Source organism: Homalodisca vitripennis, chromosome 3 (assembly GCF_021130785.1).
Source record: "Homalodisca vitripennis isolate AUS2020 chromosome 3, UT_GWSS_2.1, whole genome shotgun sequence".
Lineage (NCBI taxonomy): Eukaryota > Metazoa > Arthropoda > Insecta > Hemiptera > Cicadellidae > Homalodisca > Homalodisca vitripennis.
The window spans coordinates 199,553,820-199,567,362 of record NC_060209.1 but is presented as its reverse complement, the minus strand read 5'-3'; the positions used below and the strand labels follow the sequence as shown (position 1 = coordinate 199,567,362).

At 36.0% G+C, this 13,543-nt stretch overlaps 1 protein-coding gene across 2 annotated transcripts in view; it reads left to right on the top strand.

The window, feature by feature from the left end:
* The window catches only part of LOC124358023 (chondroadherin-like protein), a 124,213-nt gene that overhangs the window by 105,605 nt on the left and 5,065 nt on the right, over positions 1 to 13,543 (top strand). The window lies entirely within an intron of this gene.

Here is a 13,543-nt window from a genome sequence, read left to right as displayed (position 1 = left end):
AGAAGTTCGTTCTTGACGATGGATGAAATTTGAAGGAATCTACATGTTTTCCGGATTTTTTCCATCGTCCATTGATACAATACAATGAGTAACACTACGTTTCGAGATGTGCAATCTGATCTCATCCTCAGGTCAAAATTGGTCTGCACGCACCGGCCAACCAAATAGAACTTTTTCGGCCAAGTTGGTTGGCCGCTGAGTGCATACCTATTGTGTCACAAAACCCTGAATAAAATTCCAGTAATAAATTGTAATAAAATCTCCAAGTAGGTATAAAAATATTGATTTATTATTTATGCCTGAACAATGCTTAACAAGTGAACAAAAAATATATCTACGCCTATGAAATATTATTGCAATGTATTAAAATAAAACTCGAAATTGAAAGTCAATTTAAAAAAATGTAATGTCACTTGGAAAACTGAATATTAAAACACTTTACGGTCTAATTTTCAATCTTTATATTACCATCAAATTTGGAATACGTATTCAAAAACTCTTTTGCAAAGAATATTAATATTCAAACAAAATCGGCTTTTCAAATCAAAACTAAAATGAAATAAAGATTTTCCCTTCTTAAAACAAAATAATGAATCAAATAGAAATAAAATTAGTGTTAATGTTCTATTGTACCCCTCGTGCTAAACTCAATCCGTCGAATTTTGTTCAGTTCCGTTATGTTTCAGTTAATTTTTGAAATTCAAATGCAACTTTCTACAAATTGAATTCTTATTAATGTCCAAATTTACACAAATTAGTCACAAAATGTTCAAATTTTAACTATTATAAAGAAGAAATTAATCCTTTATTCAAACAGGAAAAATGTATTCTACATGGAGGTTTTCTATATTCTAACAGCTTTCGTTTCAATTGGTTTATTCTAATAAATAAGCAATCTAGTCGCGTAACTGCGTGAAATTCCCTATAACAAGAAAACTTCTTAATTAGGTACTACTAGGTTCCTGGCCTACCAGATGTATTGGCACCCAAGTTCTGTACTGTGTATTGTAGTGTATTGTATTGCACCTGTTCGGGATGTAGTGTAAGTGATACTCTACCTCTACAATCATTGGTGGTGTGTTTCAAATTAGTAACAACGCCAATGCAATTGGTTCCAAGTCATCATTATACATGCGATGTTATCTATTGTTAAAAGTATAGAAATTTGTGCCCTACACCCAGCTCCAAAATACATAATTGCAGTTAGAGGTGTGTTTAATTTTTTAAATGTTTACTGTATTTAACTAAGTAAGTTGGCTTTATACCAAATTTAATATTTTACCATATCTCCTATTTACCATATAACACTGAATCAGGTTTAGGGAAACATGGTTTTCCGTGTAAATGTTTCTGTACAGGGTGTAATAAAACTCTTTACACAAACCAAGAGGAGCTAGAAACTAAATTCAACCAATGTTCAATCTCTTTTCGTATACATTCTCTCTGTCTATACGTGTCTTTTATTTTTTCTTACCGAAAATATTAGAAATAAAAAAATAAAACTTGGTACAACTATTTTTCTTGCGGGTCTCTTCATATCGTGGCAACAAAAAAATTAATATTATAGTAATATATCATGTTTAAAGTCTACAATCTTTATACACGTAAAGACAGACAAAATTTAAACGAAAAGAGATAGAACATTGGTTGAATTTAGTAGAAGACTTTAAAGCTTAATACCGTTTTTAAGCTAAAACTAAGATTGTGAAACTGTTTAAAGAATAATGTAAGTTTTTAAATCGACTTAAAAATATTTTGATATATATATCATAAAGATTGGTCAGTACGTAATGTAGATACAAGTATACGATTTTCTAACGGTTGGGATGAACAATTAAAGTTTGCATTGTTTACATTATTTACCGTATATTATAACCGTTCAACAAATGTATTTACAAAAATTCTAAGGGAAAAAAATGTTAGAAATAATCAAAAGCTAAAATAACAACAAAGAAAATAGCGTGAAACTGTCTACGCGCCATATGACGTCAAAGCTCGCCTCTGTACAGACGACTGCATATTACTGGCAGTTTCGGATTATTGTTGATTGAATATGTTCCCCACATCGAGGCCGAAGTATTTCAGGAAGTAATTGTGTAAGCAACTGTTCTACGCGGAGTACACAGGAGAATGTTTGTTGTTAAATAAACGTTTCTTCGAAATAAAAGATGTTGCAAACATGTGTATACAATGTTCATCGACAACCTGCGCTGCTGATTAAACTGTCCATTGTTTTCGGTAGCCGCCATTTTATTTATATTTCAGATATTAAGGTAAAAACTTTAAGGCAACATTACAATATGTTTCTAATTTGTACACAAATAATTATGCAAATTAGCTAACTTCAGTCATGGCTCTTTAAAAATATAAACGCCTTCGTAGAAAATTACGTATTTCTGAAATGATTATAAATTTATTAAAAAGTAAATAAAATCATGTACGCCATTGTCAAAGTTTTGTTTTTGTAATAGTAAATTTTGTTCCAAAACACTTTACATAGAAAAATCTTAAAACTAATTTCACTAAAGTTGCCCTTTTAAACCACACGGTGTGTTAACTAACACATTTCGAACTAGCGGTTTAACCAATTAATACGGTGGTAAGATCTTTAAATAAAATGTACGTTTGTTATGGCAGGTCCTACCTTTACATTACTAATCTAACAGTTATATCCTGATTAGACAGTACTAACATTGCAATGTGTCACCTGTAGCGGTCAAACGTACATAGAGTATCGGTCCTCAGAGACTGTCCTCTGTCACTCACTCCGGCTGCCTGTAGTGTCACAGATGTGTATAAACGTTCATGTGTCACCTGTAGCGGTCAAACGTACATAGAGTATCGGTCCTCTGAGACTGTCCTCTGTCACTCACTCCGGCTGCCTGTAGTGTCACAGATGTGTATAAACGTTCATGTGTCACCTGTAGCGGTCAAACGTACATAGAGTATCGGTCCTCTGAGACTGTCCTCTGTCACTCACTCCAGCTGCCTGTAGTGTCACAGATGTGTATAAACGTTCATGTGTCACCTGTAGCGGTCAAACGTACATAGAGTATCGGTCCTCTGAGACTGTCCTCTGTCACTCACTCCGGCTGCCTGTAGTGTCACAGATGTGTATAAACGTTCATGTGTCACCTGTAGCGGTCAAACGTACATAGAGTATCGGTCCTCTGAGACTGTCCTCTGTCACTCACTCCAGCTGCCTGTAGTGTCACAGATGTGTATAAACGTTCATGTGTCACCTGTAGCGGTCAAACGTACATAGAGTATCGGTCCTCTGAGACTGTCCTCTGTCACTCACTCCGGCTGCCTGTAGTGTCACAGATGTGTATAAACGTTCATGTGTCACCTGTAGCGGTCAAACGTACATAGAGTATCGGTCCTCTGAGACTGTCCTCTGTCACTCACTCCGGCTGCCTGTAGTGTCACAGATGTGTATAAACGTTCATGTGTCACCTGTAGCGGCCAAACGTACATAGAGTATCGGTCCTCTGAGACTGTCCTCTGTCACTCACTCCAGCTGCCTGTAGTGTCACAGATGTGTATAAACGTTCATGTGTCACCTGTAGCGGTCAAACGTACATAGAGTATCGGTCCTCTGAGACTGTCCTCTGTCACTCACTCCAGCTGCCTGTAGTGTCACAGATGTGTATAAACGTTCATGTGTCACCTGTAGCGGTCAAACGTACATAGAGTATCGGTCCTCTGAGACTGTCCTCTGTCACTCACTCCAGCTGCCTGTAGTGTCACAGATGTGTATAAACGTTCATGTGTCACCTGTAGCGGTCAAACGTACATAGAGTATCGGTCCTCTGAGACTGTCCTCTGTCACTCACTCCGGCTGCCTGTAGTGTCACAGATGTGTATAAACGTTCATGTGTCACCTGTAGCGGTCCAAACGTACATAGAGTATCGGTCCTCTGAGACTGTCCTCTGTCACTCACTCCGGCTGCCTGTAGTGTCACAGATGTGTATAAACGTTCATGTGTCACCTGTAGCGGCCAAACGTACATAGAGTATCGGTCCTCTGAGACTGTCCTCTGTCACTCACTCCAGCTGCCTGTAGTGTCACAGATGTGTATAAACGTTCATGTGTCACCTGTAGCGGTCCAAACGTACATAGAGTATCGGTCCTCTGAGACTGTCCTCTGTCACTCACTCCAGCTGCCTGTAGTGTCACAGATGTGTATAAACGTTCATGTGTCACCTGTAGCGGTCCAAACGTACATAGAGTATCGGTCCTCTGAGACTGTCCTCTGTCACTCACTCCAGCTGCCTGTAGTGTCACAGATGTGTATAAACGTTCATGTGTCACCTGTAGCGGTCAAACGTACATAGAGTATCGGTCCTCTGAGACTGTCCTCTGTCACTCACTCCAGCTGCCTGTAGTGTCACAGATGTGTATAAACGTTCATGTGTCACCTGTAGCGGTCAAACGTACATAGAGTATCGGTCCTCTGAGACTGTCCTCTGTCACTCACTCCAGCTGCCTGTAGTGTCACAGATGTGTATAAACGTTCATGTGTCACCTGTAGCGGTCAAACGTACATAGAGTATCGGTCCTCTGAGACTGTCCTCTGTCACTCACTCCGGCTGCCTGTAGTGTCACAGATGTGTATAAACGTTCATGTGTCACCTGTAGCGGTCAAACGTACATAGAGTATCGGTCCTCTGAGACTGTCCTCTGTCACTCACTCCAGCTGCCTGTAGTGTCACAGATGTGTATAAACGTTCATGTGTCACCTGTAGCGGTCAAACGTACATAGAGTATCGGTCCTCTGAGACTGTCCTCTGTCACTCACTCCAGCTGCCTGTAGTGTCACAGATGTGTATAAACGTTCATGTGTCACCTGTAGCGGTCAAACGTACATAGAGTATCGGTCCTCTGAGACTGTCCTCTGTCACTCACTCCAGCTGCCTGTAGTGTCACAGATGTGTATAAAACGTTCATGTGTCACCTGTAGCGGTCAAACGTACATAGAGTATCGGTCCTCTGAGACTGTCCTCTGTCACTCACTCCAGCTGCCTGTAGTGTCACAGATGTGTATAAACGTTCATGTGTCACCTGTAGCGGTCAAACGTACATAGAGTATCGGTCCTCTGAGACTGTCCTCTGTCACTCACTCCGGCTGCCTGTAGTGTCACAGATGTGTATAAACGTTCATGTGTCACCTGTAGCGGTCAAACGTACATAGAGTATCGGTCCTCTGAGACTGTCCTCTGTCACTCACTCCAGCTGCCTGTAGTGTCACAGATGTGTATAAACGTTCATCTACTTTTATCACGATAACATCAAAACCCTTACTAAGAGTCATCTCACAATTGGTTAGTTGTATTAAGCAACATATCTTTCTTTAAAGATAAAAAATGAGTAAAAATTAAAGTGTATTTACCACATCAACGTTTGAATTTAAAAATCAATTTATGTTAATATATAAAATAGAACTTTATGATCGAATGTAGAATGGAAGATGAAAATATTTCTAACTAAAGTGCATGTAAAGAGATAAGTATATATGCAATGTTATCTTCTGCTTACATGTATTAAAAGTAACCGTACATGAACATTCAAAGTAGGCTTTATAAAGGTATAAGCTAGTCAGGTATTGGGATTTACTTACATCGAGAACCTACAGATCTCATTGAACTACTCCTCTAAAATTTTTTTACCGAATTTGGTTAGTTATATCACAGTTCTGCTAATCTTTTATGGCTCCTGATCACGGAGATGAGCCATCCCATTGGGCTTCTCATCGTAGTGGACTGATTTCATAGTGCTAATCATTATTGGGTCTGGTCATCACATGATATTATAGGATTTCGAACATTTACCATCGTTATAGATTACGCAACGTTTCCAGGATTAAATCTACCGTCTTCTTCAAGATTAAAAATCCCTAACACATGAGCATGCAAACAAACTTAGAAACTAAAAATGTGGTATTGAAACTTCCATTAAAACATTCTAGTAATACCTGACTAGTACACCAGCAGCATGAATTCCAGACTGGGGAGAGTGAACTCAAGCAATGTCAGTACAAATAATTAAGAGCACTACACAATTAGTATCACGCGCACCAGTGAAGGCGGAAGACTGAGGAGAAAATAAATGTAGGCATTTCCTGTGGTATCGTGGCGCGTCATCATACGCAAAGAAATCAGAATGGCGATGGTTGTGACGGGTGAATAACAGCAACCTCCAGCGTTATTGGTGGTTCTGAAACTTAATGACATGCTGCGTGAACAAACGATGTCAAATGTCCGAGATTCTATTATATTTTCAAATCATCCGTCGTCAGCAACAAACTTTAAGCATGTGATAACCGAATGGACAATACACATGGGGTTGGATACCGCTGAGGTCGTAGTAATAAATACTCGAAATTCGAAGTTTACGAATATGTTTAATATTGGCAAATAAAAATAAAAGCGCCACTTCTAGTTGGTAAAATATAATAAAGTATTGCCACGTTGCTGCTAAATAGACTATGAATGAACTAAAATATGATACCATGGGATGGGCCTAAATATTCCAATGTTCCATGGATTGTACCCTCGAAATTAAAAATTATCAAAACTTTAAAAAAATAACATCCTTTTACGTGAACTTGTCTTCTAAACGCGGGCGTCAGAATTCATGGCTCAACAAAGCAGCTGTAGTCGGAAAAGGGAAGATTAGTAAACTGGAAGTCTAAAACATGAAGTAATTGGGCTTGAACTCAAGAAGTGAGCTCGAAGAGCGAACTGCAACTCGCCTAAAATAAAATCGCGACGGTATTAGCCATTTATCGGGACAATTTATAATCACGACAACGTGGTCTCGTCAGAAGGACATCGCCACAAATATTATCCAAGTTGATCTGGCAATTAAAACACATTTAAGGTAAGTTGCTTTACAAGTTATAATTTTACTTTACATTACATTCAAATTAGATGTCTCGCATTAAAGGGTTAACTTATGATACGAAAATATACATTTAAGGCGCGCGAGGTGTTGCTTCGGTAGCGAGGTTCGGCAGCTACAAAGTTCCCGACAAAAATAATTAATACGCGTGCCAATTAGGTTATCAATCCGCCAAGAATTTAGTTCTAAGAACATTGGATGTAACTTATACTAACCAGTAACAAGCAACTGGGTTGCGAAAATATGTCTTATATGAAGTAAAACTAAATAACGGTACAACTTCATGGTGCTACTTGAAATTGCTAATCTTACGGAAATGTTGCCTTTCCGGGGATACTAATCTTGCAAATGAAAATAATACTACGCTCATGGAATTATTTAGCGATCATGGCTCAACTCAGCGTACCGAGCCACTACGCTCACGAGGGGCGAGGAGTAGCCACGTAAGCGTGAGTGGGTGTTTGTGTTGTGCGGGACAATAGTTTGTAATTAACCTCCCTTGAGCAACAACTTGCCCTATGTTTGCTTAAACTCACTCGACAAGCTTAAAGTTTAATTGACACAGTTTATGGCACGATGAACGTGCTATTTGACCTTAACTTGAGTGATTTTACTTAAGTTAGTTTGAAAAGTGCACGGGAACTTGTAACAAATATATTTACAGGAGGAACTGTCTAAAATACGCGTACAAAATAGTGCACATTTCTCTTAACGATACTGCATCCTTATATTAACACAACACTGTGGAAAAGCTGAAACAAAAACAAACTTTTACAGCTTATTACAGTTACAACTTAGTTTATATTCATCTAACAATATTTATCTACAAATATATCATTATAAAGTAATCACTGCATTGCACTGAAACATTCTTTTATTAGAAAGCATATTTTTCTGGCAAATATACAATATCATGGTTTGCATGTTGCGAATGGTAAATATTTAATGACTGTATATATATATATATATATATATATATATATATGTCACCATAATTACTTTTAATCATTATTTAAGTCTCTAATCAATAGTATAGTTTTCATGATAATTTTCTTGGGAACATTTTTAGTCGCTTCAGAAAAAAAATAGTTACATAAAAGTTTTAGTAAAATATTCCGAATCAAAGCAATTTAAATTTAATAAATTCATAATAATAATTAGGAACCTGAAATATTGTTAATTACCTTTTTATTAAAATAAGCATAAACATGGTAGCATTAGTATAGCAAAAGGTTTTTTTTTAAAAGTACACATAAAAACAATCAATGGAAACAAAGTAATGAAATGGTAGAGATAGCACAAAAAAAGTAATTTTACCTATAAAAAACGTCGAAATCCTAAAACCTCGACATTATCTGTAGATTCTCGATTTAATCGATATATAAAACATGGAATTAAGTAAGAATTAAGTATAATTGACTGAAACTGAAAGATACAACACATTTATGTAATTTTCTGGTTATAGTCGATGAACCCAAATGCCTAGTGGATAAGGGGTTCATAGAATGTGCCAATGAACTAATGGCGAGTTCAGAAAAAGTATTCTTAAGAAACTGGCTAATGTTCTCAAACTATGCACCTCAGTATAAAGCTTTCGCAATTATAAGTAGTAAGGATTAATATTGTCCAAATTCTATTACCTTATGAACATATCTATGAGTGAAGCTATATTTTTCTCTTCTTAACTTAGCTGGACCGCCAATATCACCCAGAATTTATCACATCATCTGCAACTGAACCTGAAAATCAGCCTGGAACTTACACCTTTTTTGTGAACTTGGACCTTGCACTTGTCTGTAATCTTCATCCTGCACTTGATTAAAAATATTACCCAGAATTGATTACATCATGATGAACTGAAACGTTACATGATTTTCACTCCGAGGTGAACCTTAATTTTCATAATTATTTGGACAATATTTCTGGGTCCTGAAGTTCTTTTGAGTCGGGCAATTCGAATGTTGAGGGATTGCCTAGACAAACATATCCACCACAGTAAATGTTGGCCACGATATTTCTAGATTACAATTATCTCATGTTTTACCGCACGGCTGTCTGTATTATGGGTATAAAAGGTTTCTCTTAATTGATAAATTTACTTTTAGGATACCTGTTGTAACAATACAATGACAACACGTTAAAATTAAAGATAAATTAAATATATAAAACTATTATTTAAATAATATATTTATATTAGGGGTTCTTTAGTTAAATATACATCCCGTCAAATTTACAATACAAATTCTTTATCGTGACTACACGTGTTTTGACATTAGAATCCCATTCTCAGACTTTCCTCGAATAGCCCAAGGATATTTATGTAAGTGAACAGTACTAATCTGAATTATGTAAGAAATGAACATGTGCTGTACAAACCGTGCCAGAAGTTATGTCAGCAGGGCCATGACCTATTCATTGTGAGTTTATCGAACAATAACTCAGACAAAGGACGTCTTAAAAGTGCAGCGTGAATTAGGGAACGAAGGGACTTATGTCGGCTTCCCATTGTAATGTTCTTGGGTTCTTGTTCTGATCTTAGGTCTGGCTTTAAGTTGTATTTTATATTGATGGAATGTTAGTTATGTAACTTTGATACAGGTATAGTAACTTATGCGTTAGTTACTTCTCAGACACTTTTATTCGTTTGGCATTATGTTGTAAAGATTAACCTTTTGGCTCGCCAGGCCCCTAAGTAGAGTTGTTTCCACATTCGGGGTAAATAAGGTAAATATTTCAACCCTCTCGCAATGGTTCATATGATTAATATTTAACATTGACCATCATTAAAAGAATTATTAAGTAAAAGCGCAAAAGAGTACGGAAATTAAGAGATCCACTCTAAAGAACCGATCAGATCAGTTGTAGTGAACTTATTGATGATGTGAAATTTCGATTCTCTCTACCTAGACCCTCGTTACCTTTGTATACATCCCAGATGTCCTTGATTTTCCAGGTTGTGTCCAGATTGGTTGGTAAGTTCAGATCTTTAACCTCAAAATTCTCTTGTTTTTATTTTAAACATCATAGTATAAAATCTCAAAACGTAGTAGGTTGCATAGTTATTTCTCCTATACCTACCTAATAAATTAAAGTTTGAAAATGTTATTGTTATTGACGTGACAACGTCTTAAATTAGGTTGCGGCTCGGAGTCACTCATGAAAAAGTGTAACGCCCGGTAACGTTACGATGCCCGTCCAGTGGGTCCGCCGCACGGGATAAAGCAGATAACTGTGGGTCCGCCGCACGGGATAAAGCAGATAACTATGTTTATTCGTGAAAATGTGGAGTGCTTAGATTCGTCATTTACAACAACTACAACAATAAAGGTAAATAATTGTACACTGATATTTCATTATCGTAAACTATGATTGATTGATTAATTGTTAGATTGACACAAAAGTTGAGAAACTGAGTTTATAGGTTATGTCATACTATTGACAAATGTTGATAGTGTTAAGTAAATTATTAGTTTAAATCACTCTGCAATCAATCGTAATTCAGTCGATTGAGAAGAAACAGCGCGTATTGCTAGTCAAACATTTAAAATAACAAATTATAACCTCTAACCTGTCATAACAGTGCGACCAAACAAACGAACTAAACCGACCAATCACCACGCGCGAAGTTAGAATTTAACTGTGTTTAGCAAGAATTTCAAATTCCAATTTTAGTAAATGTTTTATTCAACTTTACCATTTACAATAACAAATTTTAATTAATTTCAAATTATGTACAATGTTTTAGTAAACAAAATATATTTCTATAGTTAAAATTTGTGCAATTCTTATTTGTATTCAATTCCTTGTTCCTATTGTGCAATTTAATAATATTCATATCAATAAATATTCTACCGAGAAAAAGACGTTGTCACGTAAAATCTTCGCCCGTAAAAACCGACTTTACAGGCAACCATAATTTTTTTTTTAATTTCTACTGTTATGAAAGACAATAGAATTGAATCACCTACTAAGACCTTGCCTCATAGTAAATTTCTTTGTTTGCTCCCATTTTCACTTCACTCTTTTTACATTTAGCTCTTCACTTTTGTAGAGGAACATCCATAAACTAATACCGTATACTAACAGTTGAGGGTGTTAGTGTTTGCTATTCAGTGTTCCAAATTTTATGCACACCGAAGTAATCTTGGAATCTATAGATTAAGAGATACAGCAAAGATTAAATAGACAAAATTGTGCGTAATAACAAGGTCAACAGATTAATGTGATTGGTCGTCGCGTCGTTCACTCGCCACATCCAAAACACTGTTTTTGGTTAAACAGCAAGCAGCTGATTCCAATACTGTATGGAGTGAAATATCGGTCAGTTGTTACCAACTATCCGAATAGTAGGATAAAAATTCCCTTCACACAACCATACAAAAAAGAGTTCTTCTTATGAATTATTTGATGAAAACTACGAGGAAAGTATAAAATATATGGTATTTTTGAAATCAGTAGAAAATTTACTTTAGTTTCATTAGGTAAAAATTTGTCGTTGTGACTCAACCCCTACACCTCCTGCTTGGTTGCCTTGAAAATTGTTTAATCATAATATTTAAAACATAGAAGATACGGAAAATTTTGTCCATTTAATATTTTTTCTATCTCTTATAGATTCAAAGATCCCTTCATTTTGAATTAAAATTTGGAACGCACTGTATAGCCTATACTGTTTACTATTGCAGGCGAACCAGTAATTTCAATAAAACACTGTATATACCATACAATATAAAATGTTGTAACTAACTTAAAGTTACCAAACACACACACACACACACACACACACACACACACACACACACACACACACACACACACACAAGTATAATTCTATACTATGCACTGGCGCACTATGTACTATGTATTTTATAAAACTTAATGTTTTTGAAATAAAGACATTTTCTGATTCTGATTGGTACAACAGAATATTGAAGGATCTGGTAGAATGTAGCGAAATGTTTTACCAACCAGCCACCAAATTCTACAATGTTAAAGTGTCATATGATTATACTTGTTAAGTCTGTAACAAATTGTTTCTTCTATGATTTTCTTGCTGCCATCATGGTAAAAACGGTATCTAACGATCAGCCAAATCATACGGAGTGCAGCACATAGTCTCATGTATGGACGTGCACTATCATCAAACTCGATGATCCTTAAATACAAATGAAGCTTCATGCAAACTTTCAAGTCTATGGGTCAATTCGTTCTCGAGATCTCGTACGAACGGACAGAAATAAAAGTTATACTGAAATAAATATTTTCAAGTCCATTGAGTAATAGGCTTCGCTAACGCTCAGCAATTATTTTTATATTTGAAATATATAACAAATATAAACATATAAAAATATTTTAATATTTAATAATTACATAGGAACATTTTGCCAAATATAACCATGTAACGCGCGGGTTAGTAGGGTCACAAATAAGAACTCTCCTATGGCATACTTCATGGAACTGACCCTACTGTCAGCTCTGGCAAGGCTTTTAGCTAGCTATTTATGACTCCATAACTCACGCTGTCGAACAACTACAAGCGAAACCGTTATGTGACACTAAGTATACCGTCAAACGGTTCCATACTCACTGTTAAACTGTAAATTATTGATAAACTTATTTTCATAATAGGCCTATACTTATTTTTATAATATTCTTATTTTCATAATATACTTATTAACAAGGGTGATTTAATTTTTACTGAAATTATTAAGCGGTTACAACTCTAATAGTGACAGAGAATAACGTACAAAACTGTGGTATCCGACATTTCAAAGATCTCTTACGTAATACTAGTTTCAAATTTATTTCTGGATATTTTAATAGTTCTAGTTCATGAGCATGTAAGTATATATTGATGACAAAACTTAGATAACTGTAAACTTGATTGAAATCTGAAACAGAAACTCTCTATTTAACATTATATGTTGTATAATTACGTCATTCTACAAATACTAAAAATATTTGTAATATAATATGACAGTTACAAAGACTAAAACTACAATATCTAAAAGTTTAACTATAGTCAGAACAAATTTGTTCAGTCACGGAAATTAAAAACCTGGTAAACTTAATTATAACATTGTTTCTTTTCTAGATGGCACTTTCAACCTATAATTTATCTATACGTAGTTTATTATTCGGCAATAAACTGCGGCACCTTAAAATTGCACTTCTGGAACAAATAGTGGAGCTTACGCTGGGTATAGCAGAAACCAATATGTCACATCTGGATATCTCAATGGATATCCAGGAGCAGCATCATAGCGGCTTCTTGTTTTTGGTGAAGAATACGTCACAGTTGCAGATATCCATGAATCTCTCCCTAACATTCTAAGCCTCTATCAAATAGGCTAATTGTGCAGAGTCCACTAACACCACTTCACTTTACTTTTATTTCACCACACGAAGACTTAGTAAAGTGAAGTCAGAAACTACTGTACTGTAACAGTGTACATGTGTGTTGCAGGCGGCATGAGGCGTGTGTCTGTGTTGGGGTCTGTGACTCTCCTGATCCTGTACCTGAAGTTCTCTTCGTTGGTCGTCACCTGTCCGCCGGAGTGTATCTGTCTCTCTCAGTACTACACCAAGACTGTCAGTAAAGTGAAGTCAGAAACTACAGTACTGTATCAGTACTCATGT